The sequence below is a fragment of the Bos grunniens genome, chromosome 16 (assembly GCF_055505025.1).
Source record: "Bos grunniens cultivar Pamir isolate PY7600 chromosome 16, Bosgru_T2T1.0, whole genome shotgun sequence".
Classification (NCBI taxonomy): Eukaryota; Metazoa; Chordata; class Mammalia; order Artiodactyla; family Bovidae; genus Bos; species Bos grunniens.
Genome location: NC_141180.1, coordinates 23,905,119 through 23,923,866, shown reverse-complemented (window position 1 = coordinate 23,923,866; position 18,748 = coordinate 23,905,119). Strand labels below are relative to the sequence as shown.

The window sequence follows — 18,748 nt, the reverse complement described above, 5'->3', positions numbered from 1 at the left end:
CCCCTCTCCCCCCAACTGTTAAAGTGGCCTGACCAAATGTTATTAAAGTGAAACTGTAAACAACACCAGGAGAAATATAAAAAACCTCAGATATGCAGATGACACCACCCTTATGGCAGAAAGTGAAGAGGAACTACAAAGCCTCTTGATGAAAGTGAAAGTGGAGGGTGAAAAAGTTGGCTTAAAGCTCAACATTCAGAAAACGAAGATCATGGCATCCAGTCCCATCATTTCATGGGAAATAGATGGGGAAACTGGAAACAGTGTCAGACTTTGTTTTTCTGGGCTCCAAAATCACTGCAGATGGTGACTGCAGCCATGAAATTAAAAGACACTTACTCCTTGGAAGGAAAGTTATGACCAACCTAGATAGCATATTCAAAAGCAAAGACATTACTTTGCCAACAAAGGTTCGTCTATTCAAGGCTATGGTTTTTCCTGTGGTCATGTATGGATGTGAGAGTTGAACTGTGAAGAAGGCTGAGCGCTGAAGAATTGATGCTTTTGAACTGTGGTGTTGGAGAAGACTCTTGAGAGTCCCTTGGACTGCAAGGAGATCCAACCAGTCCATTCTGAAGGAGATCAGCCCTGGGATTTCTTTGGAAGGAATGATACTAAAGCTGAAACTCCAGTACTTTGGCCACCTCATGCAAAGGGTTGACTCATTGGAAAAGACTCTGACGCTGGGAGGGATTGGGGGCAGGAGGAGAAGGGGACGACAGAGGATGAGATGGCTGGATGGCATCACTGACTCGATGGACATGAGTCTGAGTGAACTCCGGGAGTTGGTGATGGACAGGGAGGCCTGGCGTGCTGCGATTCATGGGGTTGCAAAGAGTCAGACACGACTGAGCAACTGATCTGATCTGATAAACAAAACCAAGTATTTTAAAGACAGTTATCCTAGGGACTTTAGCTGGTGGTCCAGTGATTAAGAATCTGCCTGCCAACAGAGGGAATGGGGACTCAATCCCTGGTCAGGGAACTATGATCCCACATGCAATGGACAACTAAGACCCAACACAGCCAAATAAACAAAAAAAAATTTTTTTTAAAAGACAGCTATCCTAAATGTTACTTCTTTGATTAGGTGATCTTCATGGATAGGATAGTATCCTATTTCCCTATAAAGCATCCCTGGTAGCTTCAGCCTGTCCATCATCTTCAAATTCAACTAAAGCAATGTCATGCCTCCCGAAAGTACTCCCAAAAGTACCAGAGATACTTCTTTGAAACCAGGAAACTGATTAAACAACATGGTCAACATCATTTCACTAGTCTCTTCCAGTAAATTATCAAGGAATAAAATATAGTTTGGAGGGTGATCAAGGACCTGAGAACTTGGTATTGCATTTCCTTGGTATCAGCTTAATTTGGTGTTCCCTGACCAGGCTTTTTGTTCACGATTGTTGCCATTTGTTACACAGTTTTATCTTCTTTTCTTTTCTTTGTCAGAAAAAGTGCCATGCATTTTAGATATTATACCACAATCTGTTCTGACATACTGAATTTGCTTCTTTTTTAATGTTGTCATTCATATGGTTGATATAAATTGTATGATTTGGTCTGATATCCATGTTCTGGGTTAAATTTTGTTCAAATAGATGGAGGCATCTGCCACATCCTCAATTTTTTGTGATTTGAGTGTTTTAGATGAAATTAATTTTGTATAATTGGACAGACTTTTAATTACAGTATCTTTAGTATGTTCTTAGAGAAAAGTGAAACTAACTTCCATATTGAAAAGAGTAAGCTATCATTAAGCAAAACTAGGCAGCAATAAAGTGAGGCTAGTAAAATAAGAGAGAACTCATTAGAAATCCTTGAAATTGAAGAAAAATGTCAGTAAATTTTACAAGTTTAATAGATGATAAAAATTTCATAGTCTAAATTATGGAACTGAGGAATTCACCCAGAAACACACACACACACACACACTATATAATGCAGTTAAGCAACAAGAAGGAACAACTGAGAGAGAAGTCTTAACATTCATCTAACTCCAGAAAAAAGAGAGAATGAAAAGAATGACAGGGACTCAAATTTTAAGAGATAATTATTAAAAATCTTTCCAAAATTGGATAAAGGCATGAGTCATTAAACAGAAAGCACATTCTAAGAATCTAGTGAGATAAATACAAATAAATCCAGCCACAGGTGCATTAAAAAAAATAATAAGAGCCATGGGGAAATCTTTAAAAGGATCAGAAAAGAAGATAGAACAATTAGACTAACATCAGATCTCTGATTCCAGACAATAGATTGCTAAGTACAATAATACAGCATCCTCAAAGGCTGAGAGGAAAACAAACATCACCCTAAAATTGAATTTTGCTGTTAGCATCAGAGACCTAAAGAGAGGCTTACACAAATTAAATGAGGGTTTCATTGTGTTGTATCAAAGGAACCCAAATCCATTCCTGAGCTTCTCCTCTACTTTCCTAAGCTTGTGGCTTCTCTCTTTATTGTCCTAGGAAGGCTCCTGTGTTCCACAAAAAAAGGACAAGGATGAAAGGGTGCTCCTCTTGGCTAAGGCAGCTCTCTTTAGGACGTTCTCCCCCGACTCAGTGTTTTCTGCTTACATCTAATTAGTCACTCATGGCTATGAGCGTCTAGAAAATATAGGCTTTCTGCTGAGCATACAGCAGCCCTAAATAAAATGTGTTCCAATTCTGTTTCCAAGGAAGGAGGAAGACAAGTTGTGGGCTGGGCAGCTAGCAATCTCTACCCCAGCTACTATTTAGGAGTTCAGACAGAATAAAGACACATTACTAACCATAAAAAATACTAAAGGAACTTAACACCCACAGCCTCTCACTAAAGGTACTATCAAAGATGTACTTCATTTAGAAATAAAGTAAACCCAAAGGGACGATCTGGACCACAAGAAGCTATGAGGAGCACAGAAATTTATAAAATATGTCAGTAAATGCAATTGCAATTTATTGGAAACATAAATATTATTTTTTGCTTTTTTAAAAAGGATAAAACTGCAAATGAAATTACAAGATGCTGGGGATATTTAAATGTTGTTGTTCTGTCACTAAGTCATGTTCGACACTTTGCAACTCCATGGATTGCAGCTTGCCAGGCTTCCCTGTCCTTCACTATCTCCTCAAATTTGCTCACACTCATGTCCATTGAGTCAGTGATGTTATCTAACCACCTCATCCTCTGCTACACCCTTATCCTTTTGTCGTCAACCTTTCCTAGCTTTGGGGTCTTTTCCAATGAGTCAGCTCTTCCCATCAGGTGGCCAAAGCATTGGAGCTTCAGCTTCAGCATCAGTCCTTCCAGTGAATATTCAGAACTGATTTCCTTTAGGATGGACTGGTTGGATCTCCTTGCAGTCCAAGGAACTTCAAGACCCTTTGTCAACACCACAGTTTAAAAGCATCAATTCTTAGGCACTCAGCTTTCTTTATAGTCCAACTCTCACATCCATACATGAGCACTGGAAAAACCATAGCTTTGACTAGACAGACGTTTGCTGGCAAAGTAATGTCTCTGCTTTTTAATATGCTGTCCAGGTTGGTCATAACTTTCCTCCCAAGGAGTAAGCATCTTTTAATTTCATGGCTGCAGTCACCATCTACAGTGATTTTGGAGCCCCCCAAAATAAAGTCTCTCACTGTTTCCACTGTTGCCCCATCTATTTGCCATGAAGTGATGGGACCAGATGCCATGATCTTTGTTTTTTGAACATTGAGTTTTAAGCCAGCTTTTTCACTCTCCTCTTTCACTGTCATCAAGAGGCTCTTTAGTTCTTCTTCCCTTTCCTCCATAAAAGTGGAGTTGTCTGCGTATCTGAGGTTATTGATGTTTCTCCTGGCAATCTTGACTCCAGCTTGTGCTTCATCCAGCCCAGCATTTTGAATGATGGACACTGTGTATAAGTTAAATAAGCAGGGTGACAATATACAGCCTTGTTGTACTCCTTTCCCAATTTGAAATCTGTCTGCTGCTCCATGTCTAGTTCTAACTGTTGCTTCTTGACCTGAATACAGGTTTCTCAGGAGGCAGTTTAGATAGTCTGGTATTCTCATCTCTCAGAATTTTCCACAGCCCGCCATGATCCTCGGTCCTTAGAGATTCTCCAGGCAAGAATACTGGAGTGGGTTGCCATGTCCTCCTCCAGGGGATCTTCCCAACCCAGGGATCAAACCCAGGTGTCCTGAATTGCAGGTGGATTCTTTACAGTCTGAGCTACCAGGGAAGCCCGAGAATACTAGAGTGGGTAGCCTATCCCTTCTCTAGCAGATCTCCCCGACACAGGAATCGAACTGGGGTCTCCTGCATTGCAGGTGGATTCTTTACCAGCTGAGCTACCAGGGAAGCCCACAACTGCTGTGTCAGTTGCCTAAGATATCAGCAGCACTGTGGAAGCCTGAGAAATGATCATGCTGTTTTAAAATTGCATTCGATAGCACATATCAACCCTTAGTTAAACTTTAAAAAACAAAACAGGTTGAAAAACAGCTTAAAGGAGGCAAACACAGCATCTGCTGTATCAACTCAGAATAGTCCTAGCCTCACTCTCACACTCACTAATTCCACAACTGCTTTTTTTTAACCTTAACATTTTTATTTAGCCTGCAACCAGAGAGTGTGTATCTCTTTATAATTCTGCCGTTTTCATAAAGTACCATTTTCTTACATTTCTGCAGTCTTCCCAAGTATCATTACGATGACCGCACAGCACAGCATCTTTTATCCTGAGTTCAAATCCCCGCCTTAGCCAGCCTGCTGCGGGTGCTTGCAGGCCACCGCTCCTATCCTATTCCCTGATCATGTCTCCATGCGCCCAATCCTTATATCTGGTCCTTTGTACTGTTCTCCAGCTCTTGTGCTCTTAACCATGCTGCATCCCTGCCACTTGGGGCAGCGATAGGATGTGACACCCTTTATGACACCATCCATGGGGGCCCCCAAGGACAGCTATTTGAGTGTTACCTTTGCCAATAACCACCATTGCTTATGGAGCTAGGCTACCAGGGGCCAGCCAGGGGCTGGGCACCTCGTTTCCATTATTGCAGGCAATTCTCAAGGCAACCATGAGCTAGCCATGCATAGCTCTACTTTACAGATGAGAGAAGTGGGGCTCAGGGAGGTTTAGCAGTGATTTTGAAACCCAAGAAAATAAAATCTGTCACTGTTTCCACTTTTCCCCTTCTATTTGCCAGGAAGTCATGGGACCAAATGCCATGATCTTAGTTTTTTGAATGTTGAGTTTTAAGTCAGCTTTTTCACTCTCCTCTTTCATTCTTATCAAGAAGCTCTTTAGTTCCTCTTCTCTTTCTGCCACTAGAGTGGTATCATCTGCATATCTGAAGTTGTTGATATTGCTCCCGGCAATGTTGATTCCAACTTATGATTCATCCATCATACATTTCACATGATGTACTCTCATTTAAGTTAAATAAACAGGTAACAATATACCGCCTTCAAGTACTCCTTTCCCAATTTTGAACAAGTCCTCTGTTCCATGTCTGGTTCTAACTGATGCTTCTTGAACCACATATAAGGTTTCTCAGGAGGGTGGTAAGGTGGTCTGGTATTCCCATCTTTTTAAGAATTTTCCTCAGTTTGGCATAGTCAATGAAGCAAAAGTAGATGTTTTTCTGAAATTCCCTTGTTTTCTCTATGATCCAAGGAAGCTTGGCAGTTTGATCTCTGGTTCCTCTGTCTTTTCCAACTTGTATATCTGGAAGTTCTCAGTTCATGTACTACTGAAGCTGACTTAAAGGATTTTCAGCATAACCTTGTTACTGTGTGAAATGAGCACAACTGTATGGTTGTTTGAACACTCTCTGGCATTGCCCTTCTTTGGGACTGGAATTTAAATGTACCAAGATGTTAAGTACAAAACTGATGTTGAGTATATAGATTGTACGTTATCCTTTATATTTGTCTATGAGCTTGGAACATCGCATAATTTGAAAAATTGAGAGGTAATACATACACAGAATTTTAAAACATCTTTGCATCAAAAGACATCACAAAGTTAAAGACAAGCAAGAGACGCTAGAGGGGAAATGCTTGCAATATATGCAGCAACAATAAAAAAATCAATGTCTAGAAGATAGAGCATTACTTTACATCAGTAGAGAAAAGCCAAAATCCAGTGGAAGAAGAGGGAGAGAATACAAAGGAGATTTTATAGAAGAAATACAAATGGCTAATAAGTATATTAAAAGGATATTCAACCTTGTAATCGGGGAAATTCAATTTAAAACAATAGGGTATTATTTTTCACCCACTAGAGAAGTAAAAACTTAAAAAATTGAAAATACTCAGCTTTGACAAAAGAATAAAGAATGACTACTCTAGGACCCTGTATGAACATGTCATTTGGCAAAACTTGTTTGATTTAATTATTTGGTAGAACTTAAATTTTTAAAATATTCATACCATTAGACCCAGAGTTACACCTCTAGAAATTCATTTTACAAAAACCACATGGTATAGTCAAGCTGCCTTCTCAGAGGTCCTGTATGTTCAGTGTTAAGTGGTTTTTAAAAATCACTGTTTCTGGATGGACCTAGAGTCTCTCATACTTCCCTGGTGGCTCAGCAGTAAAGGGTCCACCTGCCAATGCAGGAGACACAGGTTCGATCCCTGGGTCAGGAAGATCCCCTGGAGAAGGAAAGGGCAACCCACTCCAGTATTCTTGCCTGGAAAATTCCATGGATAGAGGAGCCTGGTGGGCAACAGTCCATGGGCCACAGAAGAGTCAGACACGACTAAACAACAAGAACAAAAGTCTGTCTTACAGAGTGAAGTCAGAAAGAGAAGAACAAATATCGTATAATTCATGTATGTGGAATTTAGAAAAATGGTACAGATGAACCCATTTTCAGGGCAGGAATAAAATGTAGATGTAAAGAGTAGACTTGTGAACACAGTGGGAAAGAGGAGGGTGGGATAAACTGGGAGATAAGGTTGACATACATACACTACCATGTGTAAATAGTTAGCTAGTGGGAGCCTGTTATACAGCACAGGGAGCTCGGCCGGCTGCTCTGTGATGACCTAGAGGGGTGGGATGGGAGTGGGCTGGGAGGAAGGTTCAAGATGGAGGGGGGATATATACATAGCTGATTTACTTCATTCTATAGCAGAAACTAACACTACATTGCAAAGCAATTATATTCCAATATAAAATTAAAATAACCTATTTTTTGGCTAGCTTAAAGATGAATTTGAAAACGGTTTTGGATGCAATTAAGTTATGCTATTTAAACTGTAAACTCATCTTGACCTAAACAAACAAACAAACAAAAAAACACATGAACACCAAAATGTATAAGTAAGAATAATCATTATAGCGTTTACTATAATCATAAAAATTGGGACTAACCAAAATGACCAATTTAGGTTAGGCCAATAGGAGAGGGGATAAATAAGCGATAATACATCTATGCTGTAGAATATCATGGTGCCATTTTTAAAATGGAGCAGAACTTTGGTCTTGGTTTGTGAGGTGCACAAACCAAGCAATGACTACCGCATGACCATAGGTACACTCCTTCAAAATCATTCATGAGTATGCTCTGCACTTAGAAAAAAAGGCTGAAATGATACTAAAATACCAATAGACGTGAATTCTAAGGAAGAGTATGGGAAAGCTGCTCAACTCGATTCATACTGTTTATTTTTTTTTTTTAATTTTTAATTTTTTATTTTTTTATTTATTTTTTTATTCTTCCAATTTTATTTTATTTTTAAACTTTACATTATTGTACTAGTTTTGCCAAATATCAAAATGAATCCGCCACAGGTATACATGTGTTCCCCATCCCGAACCCTCCTCCCTCCTCCCTCCCCATACCATCCCTCTGGGCCGTCCCAGTGCACCAGCCCCAAGCATCCAGCATCATGCATCAAACCTGGACTGGCAACTCGTTTCCTACATGATATTTTACATGTTTCATTGCCATTCTCCCAAATCTTCCCACCCTCTCCCTCTCCCACAGAGTCCATAAGACTGTTCTATACATCAGTGTCTCTTTTGCTGTCTCGTACACCGGGTTATTGTTACCATCTTTCTAAATTCCATATATGTGCGTTAGTATACTGTATTTATGTTTTTCCTTCTGGCTTACTTCACTCTGTATAATAGGCTCCAGTTTCATCCACCTCATTAGAACTGATTCAAATGTATTCTTTTTAATGGCTGAGTAATACTCCATTGTGTATATGTACCACAGCTTTCTTATCCATTCATCTGCTGATGGACATCTAGGTTGCTTCCATGTCTTGGCTATTATAAACAGTGCTGCGATGAACATTGGGGTACACGTGTCTCTTTCCCTTCTGGTTTCCTCAGTGTGTATGCCCAGCAGTGGGGTTGCTGGATCATAAGGCAGTTCTATTTCCAGTTTTTTAAGGAATCTCCACACTGTTCTCCATAGTGGCTGTACTAGTTTGCATTCCCACCAACAATGTAAGAGGGTTCCCTTTTCTCCACACCCTCTCCAGCATTTATTATTTGTAGACTTTTGGATCGCAGCCATTCTGACTGGTGTGAAATGGTACCTCATAGTGGTTTTGATTTGCATTTCTCTGATAATGAGTGATGTTGAGCATCTTTTCATGTGTTTGTTAGCCATCTGTATGTCTTTTTTGGAGAAATGTCTATTTAGTTCTTTGGCCCATTTTTTGATTGGGTCGTTTATTTTTCTGGAGTTGAGCTGTAGGAGTTGCTTGTATATTTTTGAGATTAGTTGTTTGTCGGTTGCTTCATTTGCTATTATTTTCTCCCATTCTGAAGGCTGTCTTTTCACCTTGCTAATAGTTTCCTTTGATGTGCAGAAGCGTTTAAGGTTAATTAGGTCCCATTTGTTTATTTTTGCTTTTATTTCCAATATTCTGGGAGGTGGGTCATAGAGGATCCTGCTGTGATGTATGTCAGAGAGTGTTTTGCCTATGTTCTCCTCTAGGAGTTTTATAGTTTCTGGTCTTACGTTTAGATCTTTAATCCATTTTGAGTTTATTTTTGTGTATGGTGTTAGAAAGTGGTCCAGTTTCATTCTTTTACAAGTGGTTGACCAGATTTCCCAGCACCACTTGTTAAAGAGATTGTCTTTAATCCATTGTATATTCTTGCCTCCTTTGTCGAAGATAAGGTGTCCATACTGTTTAAATCATTTAAAAGATTTGATGTTTAAAAGGCAAGAAAGAGACATAGGAGAATGTTCTCAAAGTAGTTCAGGAAATATGATAGGCTTCATTTCTCTCACATATAAAGTGAGGATAATTGCATCTGAGCCTGCTCTTTCACTGGAGATTGTGAGGGTCAAATGAAGGGGTAATGAACACCTGTTTGGAAAAGAAAAGCAAGACCATATTCAAAAGTAATGAATTATCATTAAATAAGTGGGGTCAGGCATTTTACATAAGAACTAGATTTTAACATTTTAATTATCTTAATGATAAAACCAGTCTAGTGAGGGACAAAGCAAGTGAGGGATTGAACCAAAGTGATTCTGCCTCCTTGCTTTCCCAGAACCGCAAAGTTCAGCATCTTTTGAGAAGCAGTGCTGGTCATGGGTAAGAACACAAATTGTTCTCCTCCCTGTGACTTTGGGCAAGTTACTAAACTTTCTCTGTTCCTCACTGTTGTCTTTTATTAAATGGGTATACAGAGCCTACTACAGACAGTTATTAAATGAGTTAACACATGTGAAACACACTGGTGCCTGACACAGCAGGTGGTCTGTAAGGGCCGGCTACTATTCCTAGTGGCTTGAATTGCCCGGTTAATCACTGGGAAAAAGAAGCATTTTCCCCTGCTTCTCTGATTTGGGGTTGAAAGAAGAGTGAAAAATTCAATAGGAACCTCCTTTCTCCCTTCAGAAATCTTTGTATAAAAGTAAAGAAATATCTTTATTATATTCTAAGTCCCCCGTTCTTGAGGACATCTCCACCACTCTCTCCCTGCCACGTGGCAACTCAAATCCTGACCAGGTCCAAGAATGGGACTTGCCCCTAGCATGTTGTAGACTCCAGCTGCTCTCCTGCGGGCTCTCTTAGGTTGCCCCTGTCTGACTTAGCACTCTGGAATCCATCCTGCCCAAACAAAGACCAACATGCAAAGTTTTCTGAAATCCATGGATGGATCAGAGATGTCAAAAACCACATATCCCTTTCAAAGCCTCATTTTTTTATTATTTTTAACTTTTTATTTTGTACTGGGGTATAGCTGATTAACAAACAACGCTGTGATAGTTTCAGAACAGCGAAGGGACTCAGCCATCCTGGACATGTACACACTGCACTGCCGTATTTAAAGTGGATAAGCAACAAGGACCTACTGTATAGCACAGGGAACTCTGTTCATAACTTGGAGAGATATTAGAGAAATCTGGCATTTCCGTCTTAAACGGTGCATTTTTCCCAGGAAAGTTTACTCTTCTTTCTGCCACAAAGGACCAGGGTCCTGACTGACCCCAGTTCATTTTCCTGTGCCAGGCTATCTGCCATCCTACTGCCAACTTCCTATGGACTTCCAAGAAGTTCATGCCTATGTGTCCACTCCTTCTACATGCACGCAGATGGGAGAAGTTGATTGAAGACAGGAAGACAAGTCCTCTACTGCCCGCAACGCTGGGGAATGAGGGCTGTGAAACCCCAGAAGGAGCTCCAAGGAGGGGCTGGCTCTGCCTCCCTTCTACAAGGGACACATGAAGGCAGGGGCTGTCACTGTCCTCTACTGCACATGCTCATTCCGGGGCCCTGGGTTGCCCAACAGTCTCCCACTGGTAGGTAGAAGACTTTGGGAAGTGCTGAACAGCAGAAGGACTAAGGGCAAAGAGGAAGGAGAAGTAAAAAGGAAAGCCAGGGAGATGAAAAGAGCCCTCGGGAAATGGCAGCTCCAAAAAACAGCAAGATGTTTCAACCTTCAGGCCAAAGAAGAACATCATCTGATTCTTTACTGTTTTGTTCGTGAATCTTTGCCAACTGAAAATCATTTGGGAACGTTCTCTTTCAGGATATGTGACTGTAGCCCATTCAACTTAAAGAGGTGGCTTTGAGCAAGTCCCTTAACTTTGCTCAGCAGCAGTCTCCCCCTTTGAAAGACAGGATAAGCATACCTACCAGGAGAAGATGCATTGCACTGATTTAAATAAGACAGAGGTTTATAATCCTCTCATGTAACAAAAATCTAGAGGAGAACATTCCATTGTCCTATGGCAGTTTCATAGTTATTGGAGGCTCCAGGCTCTTTCTGTCTTCCTTTATCACCATCTATAGTTGGTATATGGCTTCCAACTCCAAGTTCATGTCATATTCCAGGAAGGCTATCAGAGCACCATACATCATGTCTGAAATCTAGGTAGAAATTAGAAAGAAGAAGGGATGGACATAATCCCAGCTGAGTCAGTCTCCTAAAGCAGGGGTCCCTAACCTCTGGGATGTAATGCCTGATGATCTGAGGTGGAGCTGCTGCAACAATAACAGAAAAACAGTGCACAATACTTGTATTGCACTTGAATCATCCTGAAACCATCTCCCCACCCATCCCATTCCATGGAAAAACTGTCTTCTGGTCCCTTGGTACCAAAAAGGATGGGGACCACTGCCCTAAAGAGTTTTCCCAGGACCCTCAGCCCCTGCAACAACTTTTGCTTACGTCTCATTGACCATCCGTAGCTGTAAGGAAAGCTGGGGCATGTCTTTTAACTGTGCACATGGCCCCCAGGAGTTAAAGGAGGGGAAGTAGATGAGCAGAGATACCAGGCAGGTAGTGTCTGCTGTAAAACCTCAGAGAGGTCTTAAAGAACTGCAGGAAATAATGCATGCAAGTTCCAGTGGTCATGTATGCATGTGAGAGTTGGACTGTGAAGAAAGCTGAGTGCTGAAGAATTGATGCTTTTGAACTGTGGTGTTGGAGAAGACTCTTGAGAGTCCCTTGGACTGCAAAGAGATCCAACCAGTCAATTCTAAAGGAGATCAGTCCTGGGTGTTCATTGGAAGGACTGATGCTGAGGCTGAAACTCCAATACTTTGGCCACCTCATGTGAAGAGTTGACTCATTGGAAAAGACTCTAATGCTGGGAGGGATTGGGGGCAGGAGGAGAAGGGGATGACAGAGGATGAGATGGCTGGATGGCATCACTGACTCGATGGACGTGAGTCTGAGTGAACTCCGAGAGTTGGTGATGGACAGGGAGGCCTGGCATGCTGCGATTCATGGGGTCGCAAAGAGTTGGACACGACTGAGCGACTAAACTGAACTTAACTGAAGCACTTTGTAAATTCAAACTAAGGGCTTGGCAGCTATTCTCAGTCATCTTCACTGCAACACTATAAAGTGGAAACTGAGGTGCAGAGAGACCTCCAAGGTCAATAGGCGTTAAACGATAGACCTGGGATTCCAAGGGAGGACTGGCTGGGACTTTCCTGGACCTCCTCTTCCCATAGGAGAGGGTTTATCTTAGGAGTCTGTTGTGAGTCTGTGGAGGGGTCTTGGCAGTCATGTGTATATGACTGACCTCTCATTCTGCTGAGTCTGGGTACTGAGGGTAGGGGGCAGGTCTTCTGCAAGTTGAGAACCTGGGCTGCTGTCCACTAATGTGGAGCACCAGAGGACCCCAGTAATCTTCAGCCTCCATGAACTCTGGTCACGTTGTCTTCTTTGAGATTATGGATGCTTTTAATTTTGCCTTTTACCAAGGGCCTTGGGACCAGAGGCCTTCAGGCATGAGTGCCTGTAAATTGCATCTTATTACATTATTAATTACCATGTTATCTGGAGTCAAATAACTGATTAATTCTTTGGCAGGCAATGCTGTGAAATAGAAATTCTTCCTATTCCCTTCCTCCCTGCCCCTCCCCAGTTCTCAGGGAGGAGGTAAGGGATCAGATTTCTATCTGTTTTGAACTCTTTGAAAGAACCACCTGTGAACATGAGAGGCAGCTATGCAGCCGGTGTCTGGAGTACCGTGAAAAACAAGGAAGAAGTTAACCCACTGGAAACAGAATGATAGAAACCGACATCCTTGGACTTCCCTGGTGGCTCAGTGGTAAAGAATCCATCTGCCAGTGCAAGAGACACAAGTTCTATCTCTGATCCGGGAAGATCTCACATGCCAAGCAGCAACTAAGCCCGTGTACCACAACTACTAAGCCCACATGTCTCAACTACTGAAGCCCGAGACCCCTAGAGCCCATCCTCTGCAATAAGAGAAGCCACCACAAGGAGAAGCCAGCTCATCACAACTGGTAAGGCCCCACTCACCACAACTAGAGAAAGCCCATGTGCAGCAAAGAGGACCCAGCACAGCCAAAAATAAACAAACAAATCAATATATAATTTTTTAAAAGAGAAATAGACGTCCTGGGACACCTGAAATTCAAGATAACATGGGGCTGGGACCAAGAGGAGATGAACCAGCCTGATATTTGGATGCAGCTAATGGAGGAGATGGGAAGTAAAAAAGATACATGTTAGTGCTGTCTAGCTCAGGGACCTGCTGTGCAGAAAGGGACCCGTCTTTGCTTCTTGGTCCACCAGTGCATGGAACCTCTTAATTAGAGCCAGGATCCTCTGGTTTCGTGGCAACCTGGAAGTTTCTCACAAGCTTTTATATTCCAGGACAATAAGGTAGGGCTACCAGTGGGTGGCAGATTTTTAAAGAGCTGTGACCTTCTGGGGTTTTCCAGGTGGCTCAATGGGTAAAGAATCTACCTGCCAATGCAGGAGACGCGGGTTCCATTCCTGGGTCGGGAAGATCCCCTAGAGAAGGAAATGGCAACCCACTCCTGTACTCTTCCTGTGCCTGGGAAATCCCATGGACAGAGGAGCCTGGCAGGCTACAGTCCACAGGGTAGCAAAGACTCGGACACAACTTAGTGACTGAGCACATGCGCACGACCTTCCTAAGCTGCAGTTGATAGCTGATAGAAGCACCCTTTTCTCGGCTCCTGCCATCTCACACATGGTCAGACACACTGCATCGGTGAGAGTCTTGATGGGCTCTTCAGGTGGGAGGTGCATTCTTGGCATCTTCCAGCTGCATCTGTGCAGTTGGCAAAACCCCTGCCTGCAGAACTGCTGAGAGGGTTAAGTCCCATCAGTCAAACCCTCACTCCAGGCCCGATGCAGAATCGCTGCTGAACAAATCTGAGTGACATATCATGGCACAGGGCCCTCCCCTACGTACTGCAACTGAGAACACGAATAGGAGGGCAGGTGCAGGCAGGTCAGGGCTCCGGGGAGGAGGGGTTCTGATGTCCTAAGAGGGTGGCTCCTGGGATAGGGTCATCACCCACAGCGAAAGTTTCCTCTGTCTTTCCAGCTTGGGAAACTGCAGACTTCAAAGGGAGGCAACCCATCACACAGGGTTTAGCCCGAGTCAAACTCAGGTTTGGTCCAGACTCTGCTATGTACGGGGCTTCCCTGATGGCTCAAGTGGTAAAGTATCTTCCTGCAGTGCAGGAGACCCAGGTTCAACCCTGGATCAGGAAGATCCCCTGGAGGACAGAATGGCAACCCACTCCAGTATTCTTGCCTGGGAAATCCCATGGACAGAGGAGCCTGGGGGTGCTACAGTCCATGGGGTCACAAAGAGTCAGACACGACTGAGCGACTAACACACACACACACTGCTCCATACTAGTTAGATGTTCTAGGCCAAGCTGCCTAAACCCTCTGAGACTTAGGAGATTCATCACACCTCCCTCAGAAGGCTGACGGTCTCTGAGGAAACCACACCGCTCCACCACCGCAGCTGGACCGGAAGACGTAGGCGGTCAGGGAGACTGGGCCACACACCCCTGTGGCCTCCACGAGGTGTCTCCCAGACCCTCTGCCAGAGAAAGGTCAAAGCAGAAGCAGCTGGAAGATTTCTCCTCCCTGGGAGAAAATGAGCCTGCAGAAGACTGCCAGGATTACGAAACCATCTGTGGGCTTTTCCACCCTGATTCTGAGGAACCTAGCTACCAGCAGTAGACACGACCCCACCCAGCTTCCCAGCCCTCTGAAAGCAGAGAAAGGGGACAGGAAACTCAGGTCCAGAGAAAGAGAGGCTGGAAGGAATCGCAGGCCGAGGAAGAATGAGGACTCAGGCCTCTTGCCCTCGGATTGCTCAGCCTCTCTCTCTGCTACACGTATGCACATGGATTCCCATAAATTCAGACTTTCAAAACTGGACATACACTTTAAAAACCGTGTGAAACTCGTGCATGAAGTCGATGGAAAATAGAGCCACTTCACGTAGGAAGCGAGCACCTGACGTCTTCCCCACTGCATCTGTGACGGGGCAGCGGCTGTTTGTTCAGTTGGTACGAGGATCAAGTCACGTACGTAAACTCCTTACCAGGTGTTCAACACAGGGTGGCTGCTTGACACGTGTTAGCTTTATGTTACTGCCTTTGGACCCCTCCCAGGTCCACTCGCACACTCGGGTTGTGCACTGCCTAACTCCAGGAGACACCGTTCCTGTAGACTACGCTGTGTGCAGTCCTTCCTGGATTTGGGCAGTGCGCATCCTGCACCACTGTGCGTGGTATGCCTGCTGAGGGCCCGCCCCTTCCTCAGAACAGACACACAGCACCCTAGGACATCCCTGCTGACTTTGACTCTCGGCTGGCCTTCCTAGCCTTTCACTCGCTCTTTCCTCAGCTTTGAATCCCTCAGCTGATGGAGAACCAAAGTGGGATAGCCACCAGGAAGGCAGTGTGGGCAAAACTGAGGGCAGTCTGAATTTCTTTCCTTCTTTTCTCAAGGTTTACCTAGATCTTGAGTCTCTTATCTTTTAGGGCCAGTGGATGATTTTTAGACTAAGTGTGTTGCGTTCCCTGATCCTAGGCCTGGCTCTCTAGCCTGGGTCCTCGGGCAGGGGGCCCTGGCTGGGCTACAGCAGTCACCCGGTAGAAAAAGGGTATTGGGGGATCATGAGGTATTTTACTCACAGCAAACGTGGAGCAGGAAAGCTGGGAGGCTGCAGCTGCTGCTGCTATTTCCATTTAACTGTTGTTGAGTCCCAATCCCCAAGTCATTTATCCGGTGAACCAGCCAGGCAAGGACAGAGCCTGGCTCTCAAGGCCAGCCTGGTTCCCAATGCACTAATGACACTTGACAGACACCAAATCCTAGCAATTTCCAAACAAAACCTTGAAGCTCCAGTCCCAGGGCCCCCGGGAAACACTCCATTGCTTCCCCAGGCTTTGCTCAGCTGGTCCTTACTGATTGCCAGCAATCCCCAGCTGAGAAGTCCCCTGCTCTCCAGCCCCTCCCTGCCCTCCAGCCCCTCCCTCCCTTCCCAGCTCTTCCCTGCCCACTCCCCGTCCACCTCCCTGTCCCTGCTTGAGCAGGGGAAGCCGAGTTAAGCTCCAAGAGCCCTCTGAGAAGGTGGCCAGACAGTGCAGCAGGCCGTGATTTACGTTGCTTATAAGAGCATCACCTGTTTGCAAGAGCTTTATCCAGTTGCTGAAATGACGCTACCCGTGGACCTGGCTGGGATGTTCAGATCCACCGTGTGAATATTGCAGAGTTCTAGGGCTACTGCAGATACTGTCTGCCAAATAGCAGATGCCAGAGCTTTTCACTCAAAAAAGACTTTACATAAGACACCAGACCAGACAGACTTTCAACTGGATTTGAATCCTTTTTTACTCTGCTTCAGTTCTTGTTCATTAAACACAGAGAATTTTTTAAATTGTGTTATTATTTTAATGCTGGGACAATTCGCTTGAAAAATATCAAATATGTCATAAATAGCCACTCCACATAAAGAAGGAAATAAGTGTGTTGAAAACTACACATGTAAACCTATCCCACCCTCTTGCCTTCTGCTCAGTTGTCACCATTCTAAATTAGGTCTTTACTATCTCCCTGTGTCTTTATATATTGCATTCTTTTTTTAACTTTGAGATACTTGTGGATTCACATGCAGTGGTTAAGATAATAGAGACAGAGTCTGTATACTCCTCATCCATTCCCTACTGTAGTAGCACCTTAAAAAACTATGGCACAATATCACAACCAGCTAAGTGACATTGAAAGAACCCACTGACCCTGTTCAGATTTCATCAGTGTGACATACACCTGTGTGTATGTGTGTGTAGCTATTCATGTGTATGTGTGTGCATTTAGTTACATGCAGTTTTCCCTCCTGTGAGGATTTGCATGACCACAACCATGGTCAAATATAGAACAGTTCTATCACAAGGACACCTGTCACAACCAACTTCTCTCTTCCCCTGGCAACTACCAATCTCTTCTCCACTTCTATTATTTTACCATTTATCATATAAATGGAACTATACTGTATGTAATCATATATAAGATTGCCTTGTTTCCCCACTAAATGAAATGCCCTTAAAATCCATCCACGTTGTTGCATCTATCACTAATCTGTTCCTTGTTATTACTGAGTACTATTCCATTGAATGGACATAACATAGTGTTTAACCATTCGCCTACTGAAGGTTACTTCGAGGGATGTTACAAATAAAGCTGCTGTGAGCATTTTTGTAGAAACTTCTATGTAAACTTAAGTATTCATTCTTCTGATGCAAATGGCTAAGACTGCACTTGCTGAGTTGTATGATAAGCACATACTATTATGTGGAACTGACTCCTTTCTTTTAAATACATATTGGTATCACACTTGGTGGTTATTTTTCTGCAACTCACCTCCCTCTCAACATATGTTCCCTCAAACTTATCCACATTTATACATGTAGTTGTAGCTTATTTGTACTGATATATAGTATTCCACTGGCTTCCCTGGTGGCTCAGATGGTAAAGAATCTGCCTGCAATGCAGGAGACCTGGGTTTTATCCCTGGGTTGGGAAGATCCCCTGGAGGAGGGCATGGCAACCCACTCCAGTACTCTAGCCTGGATAATCCCCACGGACAGAGGATCCTGGAGGACCACAGTCCGTGGGGTCACAAAGAGTCCGACACAACTGAGAGACTAAGCACACAGCACATAGCATTCCATAGTGTGAATACACTACTATTTACTATCTTTTCTAACTCCAATTCTGGAAGGCATAAAATTGTTACAAGAGAATGGATTTGGTACGTATGCAGGTAATTTATCTTTCCAGTTTTAGAATGGGGTGATATGAAATAAGCCTTAACTAGCCAAGAAGACAAGCCTTGATGATTTAGCCTTGGTTCTGCCCACTAGATTACCTTGGTAAAGTCACTTAACCTTTCTGAGCTGAGTTTTGTCATCTGTAAAATAGGAATCTCAATAATAATACCTGCCTTAATATTTGTGGGAATTAAATAAAAATATAATATATAAACTAAAATAAAGCATGCAGAATTAATGGTAAATACATTTATTGATACATATAATTAAGTGCCTATTCTCACCAAAGGAAAGAATAACCAAACTATGCATTCCAGATTTTTCATGGAAAATCCAGTTTCAAATCATCTCCCCCACTGTTCTAAGTTGCTTGTCAGGCCTGACCTGCTTTGGGGATCCAAAGATGCCATCAGTAGCAAGGCCAGGGTGACCATGGAGATGCTAGTCCTGATCTCCCTTTAAGATTGTTATCCCATTTTATAGATGAGGAAACAGAGGCTCCGAGGTTGAGTAGCTGGCCTAGACTCACACAAGAGCTGGACTCCACTGTCTTTAGTTTTGGATTCAATTTCCTCACTGACCTGAAGGGTCTCTGCCCACACTTCGTGTCCAGACTGAGAGTGGAGGGCATGGGCTTCAGTCCTGCTCAGAGGTGGCAGAGGCTCTTCCCTGTTCGTAGCAACCTTGAGAACCA

At 43.3% G+C, this 18,748-nt stretch overlaps 1 pseudogene; it reads right to left on the bottom strand.

The window, feature by feature from the left end:
• Window positions 1–1,074: 1,074 nt before the first annotated feature.
• Window positions 1,075–1,577, bottom strand: LOC147356323 (U2 small nuclear ribonucleoprotein B'' pseudogene; annotated as a pseudogene).
• Window positions 1,578–18,748: the final 17,171 nt, after the last annotated feature.